A 19,647-nucleotide genomic window follows, 5' to 3' on the forward strand; every position below is an offset into this window, starting at 1 on the left:
TGCTGATGCCAAAAAAAACGGATTGTATGCATTTGGCCAATATGACCATAGGCTGATCTCAAACAACATATTTTGATTGAATGTCCTAAATTTATCTTGGCTTATTTGGATATTCAGTTCAAATTGAATCTGAATTTTTATTCTGCTTTATTACTTGCCTGAACTTTCATTAATGCTTGCTTCCATCGGTCTGTGCCTTTTTTTTATTTTTTATTAATGATGGGGTTTGTGCAGTGAAAAAACAATGCAGAATGCCTTTGGTTAACCCATTTGTTTGCTTTCAAAAGTTGGACAGCGTTAGTTTTTAAGCCTGTTGACAGCAGGGGTAGCATAGTTACAGTGTTTGCTGTTCAAGCTCTCATCTTTTGAAGCAAGAAAACAGGTTAGTTTACCTTTGAGCTCAAGCAGCAACAGCAGATCTCATGTGGTGGAATACAGGTGAAAGGGTGCAGAGAAATGGATTAGCAGATACGGTACATCCTGTTCTGATGTATATGGCACGTTTCTGACCAGTTTAAGCGGTGTGACAGCCGTGTGCAACTATTCAGCAACAATCCTCATGATAAAGTAAAAGGATCTCTCTGACTTTAGAAAGGACAGGATAGCTGTGTACAACCTTCATGACTCCACATTTGATAATGAAAACAAAGTTCAAGTTTTCTGTGCACTAGATGGTCCTGACTAATATAAAGACACTTTGGCAGATCTAGCCTACGTTGCATATGTCTGTGGCAGGCAAATAATATTGAAGAGCAGCTCTTGAACTCCCAGTCAAACACCTTAACGCTGTCTTAGCAAGTAATAGACTTTCAAGTGTCCTGTTCTGTCTACTCCTCCAGGGCCTTGTTGTTTTTCCAGTTTGTTTACTACATCCTTAACAGTAGCTTCACAAGCTTGCTTTGTGACCACATCTGCAAACTAAACTGACGTGTCCCTGCTGTACCGGCAGCTACTGTCTGATAATTCCACTGTTGTCCTCGGCAGCAAAACAGAAAATTAAACAAAAGAAAAAAAAAGAAACTCCCCTCTTCCGTTCTTGGGATTAGCTTTATCTACGAAGCAGATTATTTTTGAGTTCAAAGCAAAGCACACATTAGTGAACCTAATTTATGTGGATGATACTTGAAAGTGAACATGCTGTACTATTAAAACCCATTAGTTGAAATTCTGGTCTTTTGGAGTCTTTTTTTTTTTTTTAAGCTTGTAAACAAATGAATTGATAAACGGGGCCTTCAGTGTGTTTCTCCATTTGTACAAAGCAAAAAGCTGCCGTTAAAAACTATTCAGTAATGTTCTCGCTTTCAATAAATCCTGTTCTATTTTAGTCAGCGCAAAAGAAATGAATAATCTGACCTGTCCTGTCGAGTCCCACAGTGGTGTTGAAAGCTAAGCTAATCGCCCTAAAGTTCATGCCAAGAATGTTTCGCATAGCTGAACATTTTACTGTGCCTCTAGGTAACGACCAATTTGAACTCCTAACTGGGTTTACTTATCTTCAGTTTTGACTTACTTAAAAAATGATGGCAAATTGCAAAAATGGTTCTGTGTTAAATGTAACCTCGTCCTACCAGGGGCTGCCCTTTTAGGGCTAGTGGTCGTCTTAGCTTTGGTGTCGGAAGGTCTCGCAGTACACTGCTTTAGAACGTAATGGTTCAGATGGGAGCATTCAAAATGGTGAGGGAATCCCTGTAGTTAAGCTTGAGAGGAAGGAGGTATTTCATCTGAACAATTCCCCTGCAGCCATTGCTTCCCATGCTACGTTAACAGCAGTGCTGGGAGAAGTAAGTAAGGAGGGAGGAGTTGATGCCCCAACTTTATGGCTTGCATTGAAGAATGTCCGTATGGAATCAACTTGTTCTGTCCTGGAGCCAGGCTGGGAGCAGATGCTCGCTAGAGGATGCACTTTTGAAAATAAGTAAAACATTTTAAAGAGCTACTTTCAAAATCTTCCTTTTGAAAATGCATTTCTTTTCTTCTAGTCAGTGTATTGTCCAAACCTGTTGTGCAAATGCTGTTCTCAGAAGAAAAAAATGATCTGATTTTTTTTGTTTTTTTAAATGTAATTTATATATTTTTTTTAAATTCTGATTTGATTCATACAGAGACAAGGAAAAAGTGCTTACTCCCTAGATTGTGCACTCAGACAAACCCTGGAAGGGGTTTGTTTTTGTTTATTGAGTTAGGAGCTGGGAGTAATTGGAGGTCTCAAAGCCACACAGACATCTTTGTAGTTCTATCAAATTGTTTACTTTTCCTTTCAACCGAAGGGCAGTTTGCCTGGATTGACCATATTTAACTGAAATGCTCCTTTGTTTAAAAACCCAAGTGGCTGAGTACTGTTTGAAGACCACCTGCACTTGTTTAAAATATTTAAAATGAATAATAATAAATTGCATAGGTGACTGAAAACTTTGACTAATCCAGTTATTCACCAGTTTTGTCCAGTCGACAAAGCAGAAGATGATGAATGCAGATCTGTTTTCCTGAATTATTTTTAAAGCCCCAGTGAGCCATGAGGGAACTCCTATGCTACTGTTCTGGAATGCGTTAGTTTGGTTGGCCTCTATTCTATATCTCCATTCAGATCTCTCTTGAATTTGACAGCAGCAGTATTTCAGTCCAGACTTTCCTTCCTGTATTCCCACACCTCTCTTGAACCACCAACAATAGCACTTTGGTGATTCTATTGTCAAAGTCAAAGGTGTTGTGCCCCATGCGGTTTTAAAGAAGCGTTTTGCCTTACAAGCCCATATCTCTTTTGGCAAGTCCATTAAAATGGTATTTGTGTAATAAAAGCCAGTGATGAAGATCTTTTATATCACGTCAAAGCTACAGTCTGTAGAAGAAGCATGCTCTCAGACAGGTGTATGTGAAAACAGCCGTGTAAACCGGACTGGGATCAATTTCTTTTTAAAATCAATTTCCACTTTCATTTTAATCAATTCCAATTGTTTTCTTGGTGAAATGTAATAAGAGAAATGCCAATTGTATCCGTTTTTAGCTTACAGAATTTATACAACAACCCTTCTATGTAAGTGTGGAAAGATTTATATTGGGTTCCTAAAATGCTGTGACCCCAAGCCACAGTCTGGGAATGTTTGTCATTCTTCTGCATTCCACTGTGTATGGGAATTGCCAGACTGGCCATATTTTTAGAATTAGCTCCTTCTGATTCTTATCAACCCTCCCTCAGTCCCTCTGGCCTTTTAAAACAAGGAAGTTTCTCCTGTGATTCCAGGGTATTTTTGGAAGTTAATGAAAAGAGAGAAATCTGAACCGCTTGCCCTTATAAGGCAAGTCTGGAGGCAGCCATGTGGAAATGCATGTGTTATGAACACTCTAAAGTTTCTGCGTCTCTTGAAAAGGATTCTTCGCATATTTTTAGTCAGTCCTGTCTGGCTGAAGGTACATTCTTGACTGTGGAAACCGGAGGGGGTGTATCTTGGTGGGTCTGATGTATACAGTGTCTGCTGGAAAGTCCTCAGGTTCTTTTACAGGGTAGTGTCAAGTTTACAAAGGAGGGTTTTACTGAGGCTTGTGTTAATGGGGTCAGACTTGACTAAATCTCTGTAAAGATCTGTAATTGCATTTTGTTCATGTTTACTTGAACTGCATTACTTAACTAAGCAAGACGGAATATAAATATAACTTATAATACAAAGATGTATTCTTATAAAAATGATAATAAAGTGGTAATTTCAGTGTTCAGTATGGTGTTTAGCTTTACCAGATGTGATAACTATTAAACTATAATATGGGGTATCTGAGATGTAGTATTCCTACTGTATATGTGCATATAGTAAATAATATGGTGGAGGATATGCCTATCTTGCTGTATCTTACAGTTAAAACTTGACTACAGTGAGATCTAATTGGTCATGCCTGTAGGGCAGCAGTGTGGAGTAGCGGTCAGGGCTCTGGACTCTTGACCGGAGGGTTGTGGGTTCAGTCCCAGGTGGGGACACTGCTGTTGTACCCTTGAGCAAGGTACTTTACCTAGATTGCTCCAGTAAAAACCCAACTGTATAAATGGGTAATTGTATGTAAAAATAATGTGATATCTTGTAACAATTGTAAGTCGCCCTGGATAAGGGCGTCTGCTAAGAAATAAATAATAATAATAATAATAATAATAATAATAATAATAATAATAATAATAATAATAATAATAATAACTAGCAGCCCTAACAGCCAATGTGTATTGCATTAGATTCCTTGATGAAGGTCCAATACACACTGTTCTGTATGTTACAATTTCGTCAGTCTACGTTGAAACTGCATTAGTTTCTTAATGAAACAAAAGTTTGTTCTTGTGGTTTAGGGTTGTAAATTGGAACTTGCTATTAATGTGCAGTAAGCCTGCATCTGGGGCGGGTTTAACATATGTTTATGGATGAAATCAAATTGAATATTGTGCTTTTATAGGGCGTGATCAAAGGTGGGGAAAAAGTCAGACCTTGAACAATTAAGCAAGAGAGAGGGTGTGAAATGTCTTTACGTTTTTACACGACTCTCCTGGTTCAGGTTATTCGGGTTATTTAGCTGTACAGCAGTATCAAATTCTTCTACTAATCCTTTTAGCCTGTGCGTTTGTCATCGCCTTCAGGAATGGCTTCTTGTTGTCTTGCATTGTAAGCCTCAGAAGTTGACAGGTGGTGTACCGTGATGGGCTTTTCTGTACAGAATATTTCAATCTTTTGTAACCACACATATTTTTTCATTTTGATTTGTTTTTATTGACTGAACTTTCGCCCTTGCAGGAAGAAGGAAGTCAAACTTTAGGGCGTTAAGATCACACACAGAAATAAAACCCAGATATTATTATTATTATTATTATTATTATTATTATTATTATTATTATTATTATTAATAACACTATGTAACACAATTTTTGTTCCTGGGTAGTAAGTGTTATTTCCTAATTTCCACATGATGGGAGACTACATTTGGGGGCTGATTCGTGAAAGTGATTTACAGTATAATCGTAAATCTCGAAAAACTACTCACTTTTAAATCTTTTGTAGTCATTTTTGTATTACTTTAGTATAAATACATGTTAAGTTGGATTCATATGTTGTTTTTTTCTGACTTTATGTGAACGAAAAGACACAAATTTGCCAGTTTTCTCATTGGAAATAGGTAAATTTCAAAATATCACTGTCCTGGTCACAAAAGCATAGTTTGTGGGGAATAATAGCCATTTTCTATACTTTTGAGGCATAAGCAATTAGGAAATAACACTTACTACCCAGGAACCAAAAAAAAAAAAAAAATTGTTACACGGTGTAATGAGTCATTTAGCGACTTACAGAGACTAGGGTGTGAACTGTGCATCAACAGCTGCTGCAGAGTCACTTACAATAGGACCTCGGTTGTATGCAAGAATATAGACAGAATGTTACTTCATAAAGAGCCAATGATATAAGAAGTATAGTTGCTTAAACTAAACCCTTTCTGAAGGGGCAAGGTGGCAGAATGTGTTACAGTAACACCGTTGTTGATAGTATTGACTCCTAACCACTCATTTCATTTGTAAATGGGGTTAAGGGTTTAGCAACTAATGCTTTAAAATCCATTTGCTACCTTTTTAACTAGCTTCTGTTTCCATTTGTTATGGACTTTTTCGTTATGTAGTTTGGCTTTCCATTTCAGTTTTTTAAACTTTACACTAAAGATACACTAGTACATTAACTCATTTGTATGATATTTAACAGGATTATTAAGCATGGCAACACTGAAGTGAGTTAGGGGGAGCTACATTATTCATACTGATTATAAATTCCAGTCCTCATTCAAGAACCGTTTGTCGAACTGCAGGAAGTTGGTAAGTCCTGTGTTAGGATCCACAACTCTATCACAATACATGAAGCTGAGAGTGTTTCAAACAATCACATTGCAGCCTTCCTGTGCTTTACATTAACAGCACCCTAAAAACCTCCTGTAAACCAGCAATACTATAACTGCACTCGGGTGACTTTACTGCCAATTGGTTTAAATGATTTCGCTACTTTACAAATGCATACGGGTAATTTTGGCTAAGAAGTACTTCACAACCTAAACCTACAATTCCGTTCTAGGAACCAAAATTGTACTTTGTGAAATGTGGAGGTACTGTAAGACTGTTGTTACTACAGGGTTATTTGCAGTGCTTATTACACTGCTCATCTTCTATTTGAAGTTTTCCAGATAGCAGTCAGTTGTATCAGTCTGTAGCAGCAGACCCTGCTAGCAGAGTAGGGGTGGTTTTTACACTCGTTGCAGTTCCCGCGGGGGTGAGGACCGGAACTCCAAAACAACACAACACTCTGTTTAATAAATCTTGTTCGCTGAAAAAACAGCAAATTTCAATTGGCTAAACACAAAGCACCAATGTGCGTGCAGTAAAATGACTGTTGGAACAATATTTATTTTGATTTCATGTTCATGCCATTCTATTATATTCAGCAGTGCAGCACCAATGATTAGAATTAATAAATAATAATAAAAAAAAAGTTTCTGGTCCAACAAACAGTTATAGATGATGATTAGCTAGACATTGATTATTTCCAATTCTCATTTTTTACATACAAGTTGAATTAAACAAACGCAAAAGGTTTGCAAAGCGCTAGAGAATGTTTATTACTTGTGGCAGCAGGAGCATGATTTTATATAAACATGATTTCACTTTTGATTACATGCTGGCTTGTTAAGGGAACCCTGTGAACAAAATCCGCAACATTTACTGGAACAGTCAGCAATAATATATCCATGATTTATCAAACTATCTGATGTAATTAAATGTAGATCCATGAGTTCTGAGTCCTGCAGGGATTTAGGTTTTCTCTGTGTTTCAAGAAGGGTTATTTAAATTGTCTGTGGCTTTCTACATGTTGTATGAATTCCTTGGCATGTATAAATTGTAACATGATTAGTTAATTCCTTATGTGCTTAAAGTAATGGTACTATACCTAACAAAATGGCCTGTTCTGCACTTCCAGACTCTTAATTGGTCTTAAGCTTTGAAAGAAGCATTTTCTAGTTAACACAGAGTTTCATTTTAAAAGACTGTATCTGGTGCTACACAGGGTTAGAAATCTGTTTGCTGCCAATGCTTTCAGCTAGTGTTGCACTTCCTTGGTCATTTCACCTGGAGAGTGAAATTGTCCCCCACCTTTTCTTCTGGCTGCATGGAACTCAAGTTTTCAGCTAGGTGGGGTCCCATTACCTTTGTCACAAAGTGAATGAAAAGCGTTCTGGCAGGAAAATGTGCTGGATCGAAGGGATAGTGAAAAATAAATAAATCAGTCCACAGCACCATAAGGTACCAGCACTGTGAGAATATTTGTATGCTAATGAAATGACGTTTTAGAATCCGTGGTTCTTGCCCGTAGCTTTACCAGATGTAGGTACAAATGTGGTTATACAAAGCATGGGTTTGTACTTGGGAACGGGTAAATAAACATGGTTACTCAAGTTCAGTGGCAGCTCTGCTCTTGTCACGCATGTGAGCTCCTTAACCCTGGGCAGTGGAAATGCAGCTTTTCCCAGACAGGTGACTCAAAGAATCAGCCAGCCTATTGAAGTGATGCTATTTGGAACAGATCGAAATAGGAATCCGAAAGTAGCTGTAAAATGTTAAATGCGTTTGTTATTGTTATTTTTTTTTTACTGTAATAAATATTTTCTTTTTTCTTGTCACATACAGGCCCCAGGACTGACCATATTAAAAATGAAGATTCAAATCTTTGCACCTGTGAATTTTCAAATTATGCAGCAGTAACTCATACAGGTTAGTAAGAGATATCTGTATTATGTATTTAAAAACAATCCATATTATTATAAGTAATATATCAACAAAGACAAGTTTAATACTGGAGATGGGTTTTGTTAGTCAAATACTTTTAAAAAAAAAAAAAAAAAAAAAAAAAAAATGTGTACACATGGTTAGTTGAATTAACCCAGTTCAATTAAAACAATCTCTGAAGGAGACTTTAAAAATCAGAATGGTTCTTTTGGAGCATTCATATACGCTTTCAAACAAACCGGACCGCTCGGTTCAGAATGGGCCCCTTATTGTATTGGGCGCATGTGTAGAAGTTAAAATTACAGTCGCTCGCACTCTCACTACCCGTCATTATCTGGCCACCTGGAAGTCTATAGTCTGATTTATTGCTGTTTTTTTATGACTTCTTGTAGCTCTTAAACTGAGTTCCATGGGGCTGTTATTAGGGGTTCAATCTGTATAACTGGATTAAAGAAGCAGCACGCCACCTTTTTTATTAAGCTCAAACTAAAAATGACTACCCCACTGAAATATGTGGCTCAGTATTGTTGTGTTTTATATTCTGAAAGAAATATAAATGTGTATATATAATAAACTCTCCCCTTTAAACCTGGAGGGAATCTGAAGATGCTCAGAGTATATATTGATAAGATTATTGTGCTACTCTAAACATGTAACGATTTGAGGACCTGGAAGAAGCACCCAAGTAATATTGTAATTTGGAACACAGTGCATATTACAGCACGGGAGTTCTGGTAACTTATTTGACTATTCTCTGCCAATAAAGTTCTGGAACTAAAAAACAAATTACATTTTGCTGCAAGCGTAACTTTAAGGTAAATACAAAAGTAAAGCATTTCTACTTATAAAACTAAGTAAATCAAAAGTGAAAAGCAGTACTGTTTCTGTGAGATTGTCAGATTGAACTGTACTACCCAATAAGATACAACAATAGGAATACAGTCCTGTCTACTTATTTGGTTACGACTTCACAAAACTACAGTACATGGAAATGTCAGGAAACCAAACTATACATTAACAGAACGTAAACCAACAGGACCCAGTTTGGTTAACAGAAGCACTCTGCTAAGGCTTTGCGGTCTGTTGTACCACACAAGACAGGGTGACTGGTACATACTTTATATAATCAAGTCATTTTGAGAAAATCTAATTAATATTACTATCAATAGAGTGAGAAGCCAACACATATAGTACAAAACATAAATGTTTGTGAATTGAAAACTAGATTTTTCTTACATGCTGTATGTCTTGCAGTGATTTGTATCTCCTCTGCTGCTTTTGAAACTGTTTAAATGTGTTCATCCAGTGAGTCTCCCCTGGTGACATTTAGCTATAGAGAGACTGTGTTACAATCCTCTTATCGTCTATTAAATACATGAGCCAGAATGTTCAGACCTAAACTACAGGATCCCACTCAGAAAGATGCATCAGGATAATTGATAAGTAAGAACACGCTGTCAGCTAGCCAGGGCTGGCCTGGTATAGTCAATCTGGAGCTGTTTGAGCTGAAAGACTATTTGAAGTTGCTGGCAGGTGTACAGTTGTGCCCTTGAGTAGTGTCTTTGGGTTTAAATGAAAGCCTCACCTGCTCTTAGCTGCTCCTCTTGGACAGCAGTATTGTTTTATTTTTAGGGGTGATTCGGAATCCAGACTGCCACGATCACATATTTAATATTTTGGGATTCATCCAACTGTAGACAAACCAAAAGCAATAATGATGATATTCATCAAAACTCTTTACTTTGTGGTTTATCAAGTCCTACGGACCCCTCCATGGAAGATTTTTATTTTTTATACAGTCAATAACCCCCATGGCCCTGCATCAGTGCCAACAGTCCCAGTAAGGCTCCCCCATCCTGATTGGTCCCCAGGATCAGTCAACTGAATGACACACTACAATATTGAGCTAGAGTCAGTATTAAATGTGAATATCAAAGAAGGTGCTGCAGTATTCATTTTGTATGACTGGGTGTTTTTAAAAATATAGATGGAACCATTACTCCCCCTAGTAATTCTTCTGTGTGGGAAATGGAAGTAAATGATACAGTAAGCCTTAGTTGGGAGCCTTGGTTGCAACTTCTCTTGTAAAATCCTCCGAATCCTTCCCCACCCTATTGCACTGTCACCATGTCTAATCAGAGCACAGGAAGAGCATCGTGCTAGGCTGGGAGCACTGGTTAGCTCTTCCCCAGCACTGTGCTGCAGAGGAGAGGGTGTTAATCACAGGCTAGGTGGAAGTGACTCACTGAGCAGCAGCACAGTCAAGTGACTTTGTGCCTTATTGGTTCGGCTATCCCGTTTCAAGGTTTAATGTATTGGTTATTTTACTTAATTCTCCCACAGAGCTTATCAGATTTAGCATTTCCGTGTTGAAAACTTGGTACAGACTGAGAGGGGGTGGGGGGAGCTATACAGGACAAGCTGAAAATAGAATTGTTCTCAAGAATAATAAATATATCGGCCAATTTAGTAACTGTTTACCCTGTTGCTTTTTAATGTGTTTGCTGTATTTTAATCAGATCATAAGATGTTAACCTAGAAAATGTCTTTTTTGGCATTTTCCCCCCCATTAGAACCTGTATAAAAAATAAATAAGAACATTTATAACAAAATAAATAATTTACTAACTAGAGGAGTCTGAGCTCATACGGTTCCTAGTAGCTGATTGATATCAAAACTTTGTCACAAGTCTTAAAAGTGATTCTGCCTCAACAGCACAACAAGGTAACCCATAAACCATGGGATTCTAAAATGAATGAAATGAACCCTCTCAAAGGAAACCCTTTTTTAAATGGTCTGGAGGATGAAGGACACTTGTAAGTGGTAGTGTAGTCCAGAGTGGAGCGAAGGCCTGGATAAGGGAGTGGGCTGTCAGTGTTCGAAGAGTGCGTTTCCCACGGTCATAGCGGCATTGCTCTGCTAGTTTTCCTTTCACAAAATAATCCAAATGTAAACATGCATTATGTAATTGTGGTAATTGAGAGGTGTCATTGTTGGCACTGTAGCGTGCTTAATACATTTCATTAATTCTTTTAATGTTTAACCTGAAATGTCACATGCCCAGTTTTACAGCTGGGCACACAAATTTGGGATAATTTCCTCAGGTTGACTCCTAACAATCTCCTCAGAGGCTCTAGATACTTCCTGTACTTTTTTACTGTCCCGCACATACACCCCCTAGCCAGTTTTATTAGGACCTGTTTCCCTGATTTGGAATGGCATCACCCTGGTGTGGGGCATGTTCCCCTGGTATAGCCTGGGTCCCTTGATTACTCTCAAAGGCAGGAAATGACATTTACTTAAGCAGCATTGCCTCTTTTATTTTTATTTTTATTTTATTGCTTGTGTCTTAACAAAACCAACACGCCTTGTTGGATCGTTTGGTGTCAATGAAGAGCTTATGATTTCAGGCTGGTTTCACACACTCCAAATAGATTGGTGCTAATCCAGTTAGTGAGACTAGCTGTTGGGTTTGACTGTGCTTGTACGGGAGTCACGCTAACACATGGGGCGAGGCGTATTGCCATCTCCCATTGCAACCCACATGAGAGTCAGAAATAAGCATTTTAATTGTTTTGTATTTGGAATGCAGAATGTTTTAAGCAATTACCGGCTCGCCTAAGAAACTATTTGAATGAATGTAGTGCATGTGGCATTATAGGTGTGACACTATTTAGATAAGTACCAGTACGGCATGTAATCATAGCAACGTCATCCTGTATTTATTAAAAACAGGTCTGGCAGGGTCATCTAATATGACAGGTAAAATATTAAGTGCTGCCCTATTTGTAAGACATCATGCAGAATTCCTTGTGCTAAAACTGCGCCGCACCAGATTCCTTTAGATTATGTCCTCTCTGTTGAGTTTGCCTGCTTGAATGACTGGAACTGCCTTCCATGTAGAATATTCTGGATTCCAGTGCTGACTCGTCTGTTCTGTTGCTTTCTCCGAGAGTTCTCTGCTGATTTGCTTTACTGTCTTTGAAATACCGAGCTGGCTGGATATCGGCTCATCTTCGTGATGTGGTCTGTATATGTTTTCAAAGGGTGGTGGTTGTGCTGTAGTTGAAATCTGCTTTCTGTGCAGTTTGAGAGGGATCTGTTTAATTCTCAGATGTCTGAAGTATAAGTCATGTTTTCATAGGTGTGTGAATAAAACATTGCATATCAGTCTGAGCTGTTTTTACTGTAGAATTTGTGTTGTAATGATCAGAATATTATCAGTAATTTCTGGTTCATTATTGATTATCAATTTTAAACTACTTCTCATTTCCATCAGTAATAGTTTAGAAATAATAATAATAATTAAAAAAAAAAAAACACCAAAATGATTAAAATGTTGATTTATGTTGACTTAACCAAAGAGCAGTACAGAACTATTTAACCAGTAACATTCACACTGAAGAACTGCAAAAATATCGATCATAGGGGTCTGGATTATAAATGTCCAATTATGTAGTTTACTCAAAAACTACACCTCTACTCTGGGCAACCAGAAACACTACTCTTTACAAAAAGCCACATACTGTATGTTACACTTTCTAAATCCGATAGATGCTAATTAGGCAAATAAAAAACAAAGGGTTCTGGTGAAAAGGTAGCCCTCCTGAAAATGAAGCCAAGTATTCCAGAGTCTTTACCTGTACGCTGCCTGAGCCTGATACTGTAGTTCAGATCTGTATTTACATATAAATCCCACCCAGTAATTGGGAGACCGAGAGATCAGGTTGAGGTATTTAAAATATTCTCATCTCTGAGGATATCATTCAGTCCCCTCAGAGTTCCTCGTTCACGGCAGGATGATTGCATTGATATCGAGTCAGGTTCTGTGATTTAGATTCAATATGACAGTTCAGTTTAATTAGACAGCAGCTCCTGTGGGGAGTGGAAATCCTCAAGTAAATTTAAGATGGTGTTCAACGACTTTTGTCGTAATGTGTTTCGAGCGTGCATGTACAATTTCTAAAACATTTATGTACTCAGAAAGCCTGTTAACCACATAAGAAATAACGATGTAATCAGAACAAGATATTGATGGATTTACTGTGGTGCCACTCTTCCAGTGCTTCACGCAGACAGATATCCTTGCGTTTCAACCAGCACAGTAAGAGCATTGCTTTGTGAAGATAGTTTCATTAAGGCAGTCTTGAGTTAGCAAGGATCACAATTCTTCAAGTCCCAAGGTACTGTGGAAGTAATACGTGTCTCAGAACACGTACAGAAAACAAATATTTAAAAATTTAAAAAAGTGTGTAGCTGCTACAGTACTGTATTATGTTATTCAAAGTTTTAGAATTGCCTATTTTTTATTTATTTTTTATTTATTTTATTGGATACTACTATTGTGGTATTGGCTCCCTTGTATTTTGAGCTAGTTATTGTGTGTGTGTGTGTGTTTACATGTGCTTTTTAAATATGTGCTTATGATAGTTATCTAATACTGCAGAACTCCTTCAATATTAGAGGTGGAACAATATTATATTATTGTGATATTATTGAGAACTACGATCGAGGGAGAAAGTCACAATTAATGGGAGTTCAAATTAAAAACCAATGAGAATTTTATCATCGACCCCAATTAGATTTTGGAGCAGTGTGGCAGTTTGCAGCTCTCTTTATGGAAAACCTGAAATACCATAACTACGTTACTGGCAGCTTTTCAGTCTGTCACCCTTGACGTGATGTAGGCTACCTCCCACACATCCCTTCTGACACACAGCTTTTTCTCACATACCTTCACCTTATCTCACGCAAGCATGTGAGAGGAGGTGCTTTCCCATGTAAAAATCATTGGGAATGTGTTTTTTTTTTTTTTTTATACGTTACTGAATCCACCAATTGTAATTTCAAGCTCCAAACTTTAGAGAGTCTATCAAAATGGAAGAGCCATACTTCTCTTCAACCCAAAGCCTTTACAGATTCTCTGTCTGTGCTGTACATAGTGCTGCTTTGAGGACAGATCTATGTGACCTGCATTACTATGACATCTGTCAGGAGAGTAAAAGTTATGCAGTATCTAGAACACACATTCTCAGCAGTTTTAAACAGCAAGCCAATATGCTTTTTAGTAAACCAGCTCCTTTTATTAATTGATTATTTGTTACACCGTGTATTTCACAGTTTTCTAACCTTTTGGTGTTGTAGTTTCAGAAACCAGTTGACTTTTAACCTTTTTATAAGAAAGTGCCTCTGGTGTCTTGGCTGAACTCTGCTTGAACATAAAAATGCTGCAATAGTAGGCCTTTCTCTCCATAAATCACAGCTTCTAGTTCTTTTCAGCTGTCCTTGGAGCTAATTGATATGCTGAGGTGAGGCTGGCTGTGTTCAGGAGAGCATGTGTGAGCTTGTTGTTTGGCACTGAATCGCAGTTATCTTCAGGTATTTGTACCTCAGATTTGAGGAACGCTCTCGGAGCCAACGCTCTGACTTGTAATCTACCTTTAATTCCCTCTTTTAATAGCAGAAATACAGAGTGGGTGACTGTAACTTTACCTAGTCCTCTAAATGTACACCTTGATGTGTTTGTTTGATATTAGGCATGTGGGTTGCATGGCATTCACAGGTGTTGTATACTTTTGGTAGTGTTCTCTTTTATATGTATTGTCCTATAAATTGATTTCCCTTGTCTTTAGTGCCAAAAAACAAACCTTCCATGCTGCAGTCATGCTGCAGTGCTGTTTTGTAGTTCTATCGAGCATTCTGCAGTGCTGCTGTGGGAACATAGAAGACTACACCTCCCAAAATGCAGTTCTGCTGCAGTGATTGTCTAGTGCCAGTTGTTGGTGGTAGGGATGAGGGCAATGCTAAAATGAGACTTTGTGCCTACCTACTGGGGGTGTTAAGAGAAATACCAGACAAACAGGGAAAGAGTGGCTGCAGATTTTCTGAGCCGAGTTTACAAGGTTTTGCTTCTGACAAAATCAAAACATCTCCACAAATGATTTTTTTTATAAATACTGGCCCTAATAGGATCTTATTTTCTCTCTATCTTTATATTGGCTGCCAAACTTGGCTGGATTTCCCTAGCGTTGTTCAAACTTGAAAGACGTGGTTTGAATTCAGTTTCAGAGGGCATTTATTGGTATTATTTTTCAGCAGCTGCACATGACTGGTATGAATTTTTGCATGCGACTTGCCTGAACCAAGTTTAAACACACCAGCATCCCTGAAGGCAAAGACATGGGAAGGCTCCTGGGAGCGAGTTTTATTGCTGGTCGAGTGTTGGATTGTGCATTTGTGTAAAGCTGTTAAGCTGTCAATTGTTATTGAAAGGCTGAGGTTGTAAATAGGCTTCATTAATCACAGGCAGACCCAATGATTACCCTTTAACTCTGGGGAGTTTAGAGCTGGGAGTCTGGGAAGAATTCAGATGAGCCATTTCATCCTTGAACCTCACTGCATAGCTGCCTGTCTACAAAAGGGGTGTTTTCATACAGTACAGTAGAGTGGGGCCTTTACACAAATACTTAAGCAGACTTATTTATGTATTTATGAATTTAACGGTATTTGTAAAAAGAGAAAAAGCAAAACCTCTTTTAAAAACAAACCAAAAAATAGGAATGTTTCTTGGATATCTGAGCTAATTCATCAAAAAAAAGTTTGTTTTTCCTGTTCACTTCCCCTGCTGTTCTTTTCTGAGGAAGCAATCAGCTATCAACATCTTGACCTGTAAACCCAACTGTATATTTCCTTAGATTTTAGTTTCCAAATCGCTTCTTTAAAAAAAAAAAAAAAAAGCTAACTTAACTAAATGACTGTTTATCATATCTCTTGAGGAACATTGGAAGAAATGACCCACCAAATGCAGAACAGATGATCAATTATGACTTATTACTATAGTAAAAACTAGTGTAGTACAAAGTGAGTTGGGCAGAGCAGTGTTCTGAGAGCTGAGTAGAATTTGCTCTGAGGTCCTGTGGCTTAAGAAGGACGAGACCCTCTTGAAAGGGAGCCAGAGGAAAAACCAGGAAAACGATTTTTGATGTCACTTCCTGTGTAAACTGTATGTCTGTTTGAAGCCAAGGTAAACAACAGGCTGCTGGTAGCCTCACTGGAATAAAGACAAGGTACCATTCTAATTGCAGCATTAAATAAGGTATCTGGAAGAACTGTGCTGAAACTCGCAGACCTCTTTCCCATGCCCCTTTGCTACTATGACCATTTTGGGACAGCATTGCTTGCTACTTATTCAGTGAAATGTGCTTATTGATACATGTCACATTTGAGTATTGTACAGTACTGTCATCCAGTATAGCCGATGTTATAATTGTCCAGCATCAGTAGGGCTTGAGAAGGGTGCTGCACTGCAAGCTCTTAGCAAATGCCATTGCTGCTAACAGGGAGAGCAATGCCGCTCCTGAACATTTTTAAAACCAGCTTGCATACCTCATGACCTCAATATGTCTTATTCTGCACAATGCACAGCAGTGGGAAATCATTTATAAATTGAGAGCTCCTGAACGCAGCGCTTCACATCAGTAAGGGGTGCTGATGGCTTATACTAAGCTCGTTTTGGACTCAGGTGAAGCAGGCATATCCATTAAATTTGTGGAAGTGAATCGTTCCGTGAACCAGCTAGTCCCGCAATCGCCTACGTAGGTAGTGTTAAAAAAACAAGGCTGCAGAGTGTCTCCCTCATAGAGGTAATGGCCAAGGCTTTTAACCCACTCAACCCACTTGAAGTGATGATTTATTAAAAGGCCTGACTATCAATTTAAAGCAGACTCTATTTAATCCATCAGAATTTACTACAGCATGACATAATTGGGTACTATATATATATTTTAGCTTGTGAGTCAGCCAATACTTTTACTAATAATTTAATGTGTGATGATCTGTGGATGAGACATATTCATATTCTTTGTGTATTTCCTGTACACTGTGACTCATCAAAGCCGTCGCACAATAAAAGCCAATGGCTCAGGAACTTGCTGGTGCCAGGGCTGGACAGATTCACTTTACACTAAAAAAAGCAGGACTGCTTCCGAACTGATCCCTTGTAATACAGTTACACGACCCCCCCCCCCCCCCCCAAAGTAAACACACTGAGGGAACGGAGTCATCCCACGGAACACCATCTTCTATTTCATCTGACCCACAACAAAGGGCAAGTGAGAGAACTGCACATCACTTAGGGATCATCAAAAAAATTATAATATTCATTTTAATATGGGGATACTTGCAAGGATGTTGCAGGCCAACTGGCTGCGCTAGAGTAACAGTCACAACAGCCACTGTACCGGATATTGTTCAGGCCACTGAAAAGCTAACCCACATAGAACTTGTTATACTTATCAATTCCATAATATCCCAATACTATTGGCTGGAATGAATGTTTCATGGGTATCGAAGCTATTTACTAACATTACCTCGCTGAGCCGAACTCTGGAGAATGACTAACTGCAGCTGGGGATTAGTATTTCATTTTAATACTTTCTTGCCTGAGGTTTTCTTTCTGGATATTCTTTAGCACTGCTGTTTGTCATTGGTTTGTGTGCGTGTGATACAGAGTACAGCATCGTGAGCCCAGTGCCAAGTTATTCAGCGTGTGTGTGTAGTCCTGCGCATTGCTGTTTGCTGTAGTAATGGATCAGCCACTGCAGTGCAGGTAGAAGGAAGACTGCAGCACTTTGCAGGATACGTGCTCGCTCTGTAGCTGTGATTTACTCTTGAGTTGCTGAGAGATTTACAAGAGGCAGAAGCTGCTGCGTCAGCACATGGAGCAGAGAAACTGTGAAAGGAGGCAACAGAGAGGAGGTGCTGATAGAATAAAAAGCAAAACAAAAACAGTAGGGAATGTTCTCAGACAATAACAGCTAGACCCCTATAATGATATTTATTGATGCAGCAGGGCCTGTGTTATGTAAACCTATAGAGACTTGAAACACTTAGTTGAGCTGAGTTGGTAATACTGGTATTTCATTAGAAAAAAAAGACTTGAATTACCTGTAAAACTTATATGCGCATGTGTTTTTTTATTAATTAAACTAGTTAGTGAATAGCTTTATTATAAATTTGTTTTTGAAGCCTTTAACTTTGGAGTAAAGAACATAATAACATTTACGAACCAGTGTATCCCAGTGAGTCACCATTAACAGCATGGCTAGGTAACCCATTCATTGCCATCCCAGTTATTGATGATTTCTCTTCTTGTCTGTTAGGTAGAAATGTATTAAATATTGTGTGGGATTCAGCAATGTGCTGCGTGTTTAGCACCTTATTGTCTTCTGATACTTAGATAGTACACAGCCAACCTATACTTATAGAAAGACAGATGTGGTGGTAATAAATAGAACACATGATGTTGCAAGTGGCTGGTGTTGAGATCAAATGGTAAATGTAGGAAAGGGATATGAAATTGCCCGCTGTGAATGAAGAAGGTACTGTAAGCATAGTGCAGTGGGAACTGTAGAGAAGTCAGGTGCTTCCTGCGGCAGTGCTTTTTATTACCTTGGTTCGTTTTTTGCAACCAATGCATTTTTAAAAGCTGCCGCATTGCTAAAAGGCAAAGCTGGCTTAACAGAGAAGCAAGCAGCTGTTTTGAAACCTTTTTGCTGCTTTTTCATCCTCCTCCTGCAGGTAACTTCTCATGCATTATTCATGAAAATCTGCTGCAGCACCCACACTGCTAATGAATGAAACATTTCATATTTTCACTGTTGAGCAAAATATAACGCCATCCTTCACTTTCACCTGTGACCTAAGATGTGGGAGTGTCATGGGGAGCATCGGGATATTGCATTCATACTCTGTACACAGCTGTATTCTGTGATTCTCTCTGTCATATTGTGGAAGTTATTATAACAAGCCACAGTGTTGCAGCCTCTGCACTTCTCTCAATGCAGTTTCATTACAGGTGGTGTACAGTAGAAGTTAACCACATCGTTTCAGCCTCTGGACTCATCAATGATCTTTTTCTCATATCCATTTTACTTGCTTGCAAACCGTTTAACATTCCCCATTGCTTTTATTTACAGACTCCCATTTCTAGTTAATTGCAAAGTTTTACAAATGCAGCCCGATTATACAGTTCTGAAGAAGCCTCTGTCTCCAAACGTAACATTTTCAACTGCTGTACCAGGTTACAGCTTTCGCAGTTTTGTTCAGTTCAGTTCAGTAGAGGGCTAATTGCTAAGTGACAGATGGGTGCTGTAGTTGAAAGCGTGTTCCTCTTCGGTTTCATCACTTGTTATGGGCAGGCAAAGGGAAGTGGAGGATGAAGTGTAGCTTGCAGTGCCTACACTGTCACTTTGCATATCTTTATTTACAAATTAATAAAATATTTACACAGGCAGAAACCTTTGAGACATTTCAAAATGTCACTAAACCCGGATTTAGGTCACTGCGCTTTCAGTACATAAAGCAAAGAGAGGTTTTATTATAAAGCTGTTATTTCACCTGGTAGGATGTTAACTTGAAGTAGTGGCTTGGGTTAACTATACCATTTTAGGATTGTATAAACTTCAAGTCACCTCTTTCCTGTCTTTGCTACGTATCCTGCCATGCTTCTAGATATAGTCTTGGCATACACAGTAGACAAGTGCCGGACTCCAATTGGTATTAAACTTGGACTACCTATTTGCTTAATGCTAATCAGGGTATATGAGAATAGCTGTTATTCAAACTGCATGCAAAGGATATTTTTGATACGGTATGCCATGCCAGCAGTAATATTGCAAACCAGTGTGCTGGGAAGGAAAGGTGGCTCAGTCCATTGATCTTGGCCTCTGATTTAATAGTTTTATATTGAATATAATGGCCTAACTCACAGCATTACAGGCTAGCAGAGGGCCTTTGAAGGGAGAAAGCTGTGCTGTGCTCCCGAGAGATGGGAAATGACTTTGCAAGAGGAGGTCTGCAGCACT

The 19,647-nt window shown here is 38.5% G+C and overlaps 1 protein-coding gene across 6 annotated transcripts in view; it reads left to right on the forward strand.

Moving 5' to 3' along the window:
• Nucleotides 1-19,647, forward strand: part of LOC117413259 (leucine zipper protein 1-like) — a 57,095-nt gene that overhangs the window by 16,892 nt on the left and 20,556 nt on the right. For 5 of the 6 annotated variants that reach the window (XM_058997599.1, XM_058997600.1, XM_034022163.3 and 2 more), the window contains one exon: nucleotides 7,685-7,768. The exons of the other annotated variant lie outside the window; for it this stretch is intronic. The gene's annotated coding sequence lies outside the window, so the exon portion shown is untranslated. The remainder of the gene's footprint in view (nucleotides 1-7,684; nucleotides 7,769-19,647) is intronic. 6 annotated transcript variants of the gene reach the window in all.

The sequence above is a fragment of the Acipenser ruthenus genome, chromosome 23 (assembly GCF_902713425.1).
Source record: "Acipenser ruthenus chromosome 23, fAciRut3.2 maternal haplotype, whole genome shotgun sequence".
Classification (NCBI taxonomy): domain Eukaryota; kingdom Metazoa; phylum Chordata; class Actinopteri; order Acipenseriformes; family Acipenseridae; genus Acipenser; species Acipenser ruthenus.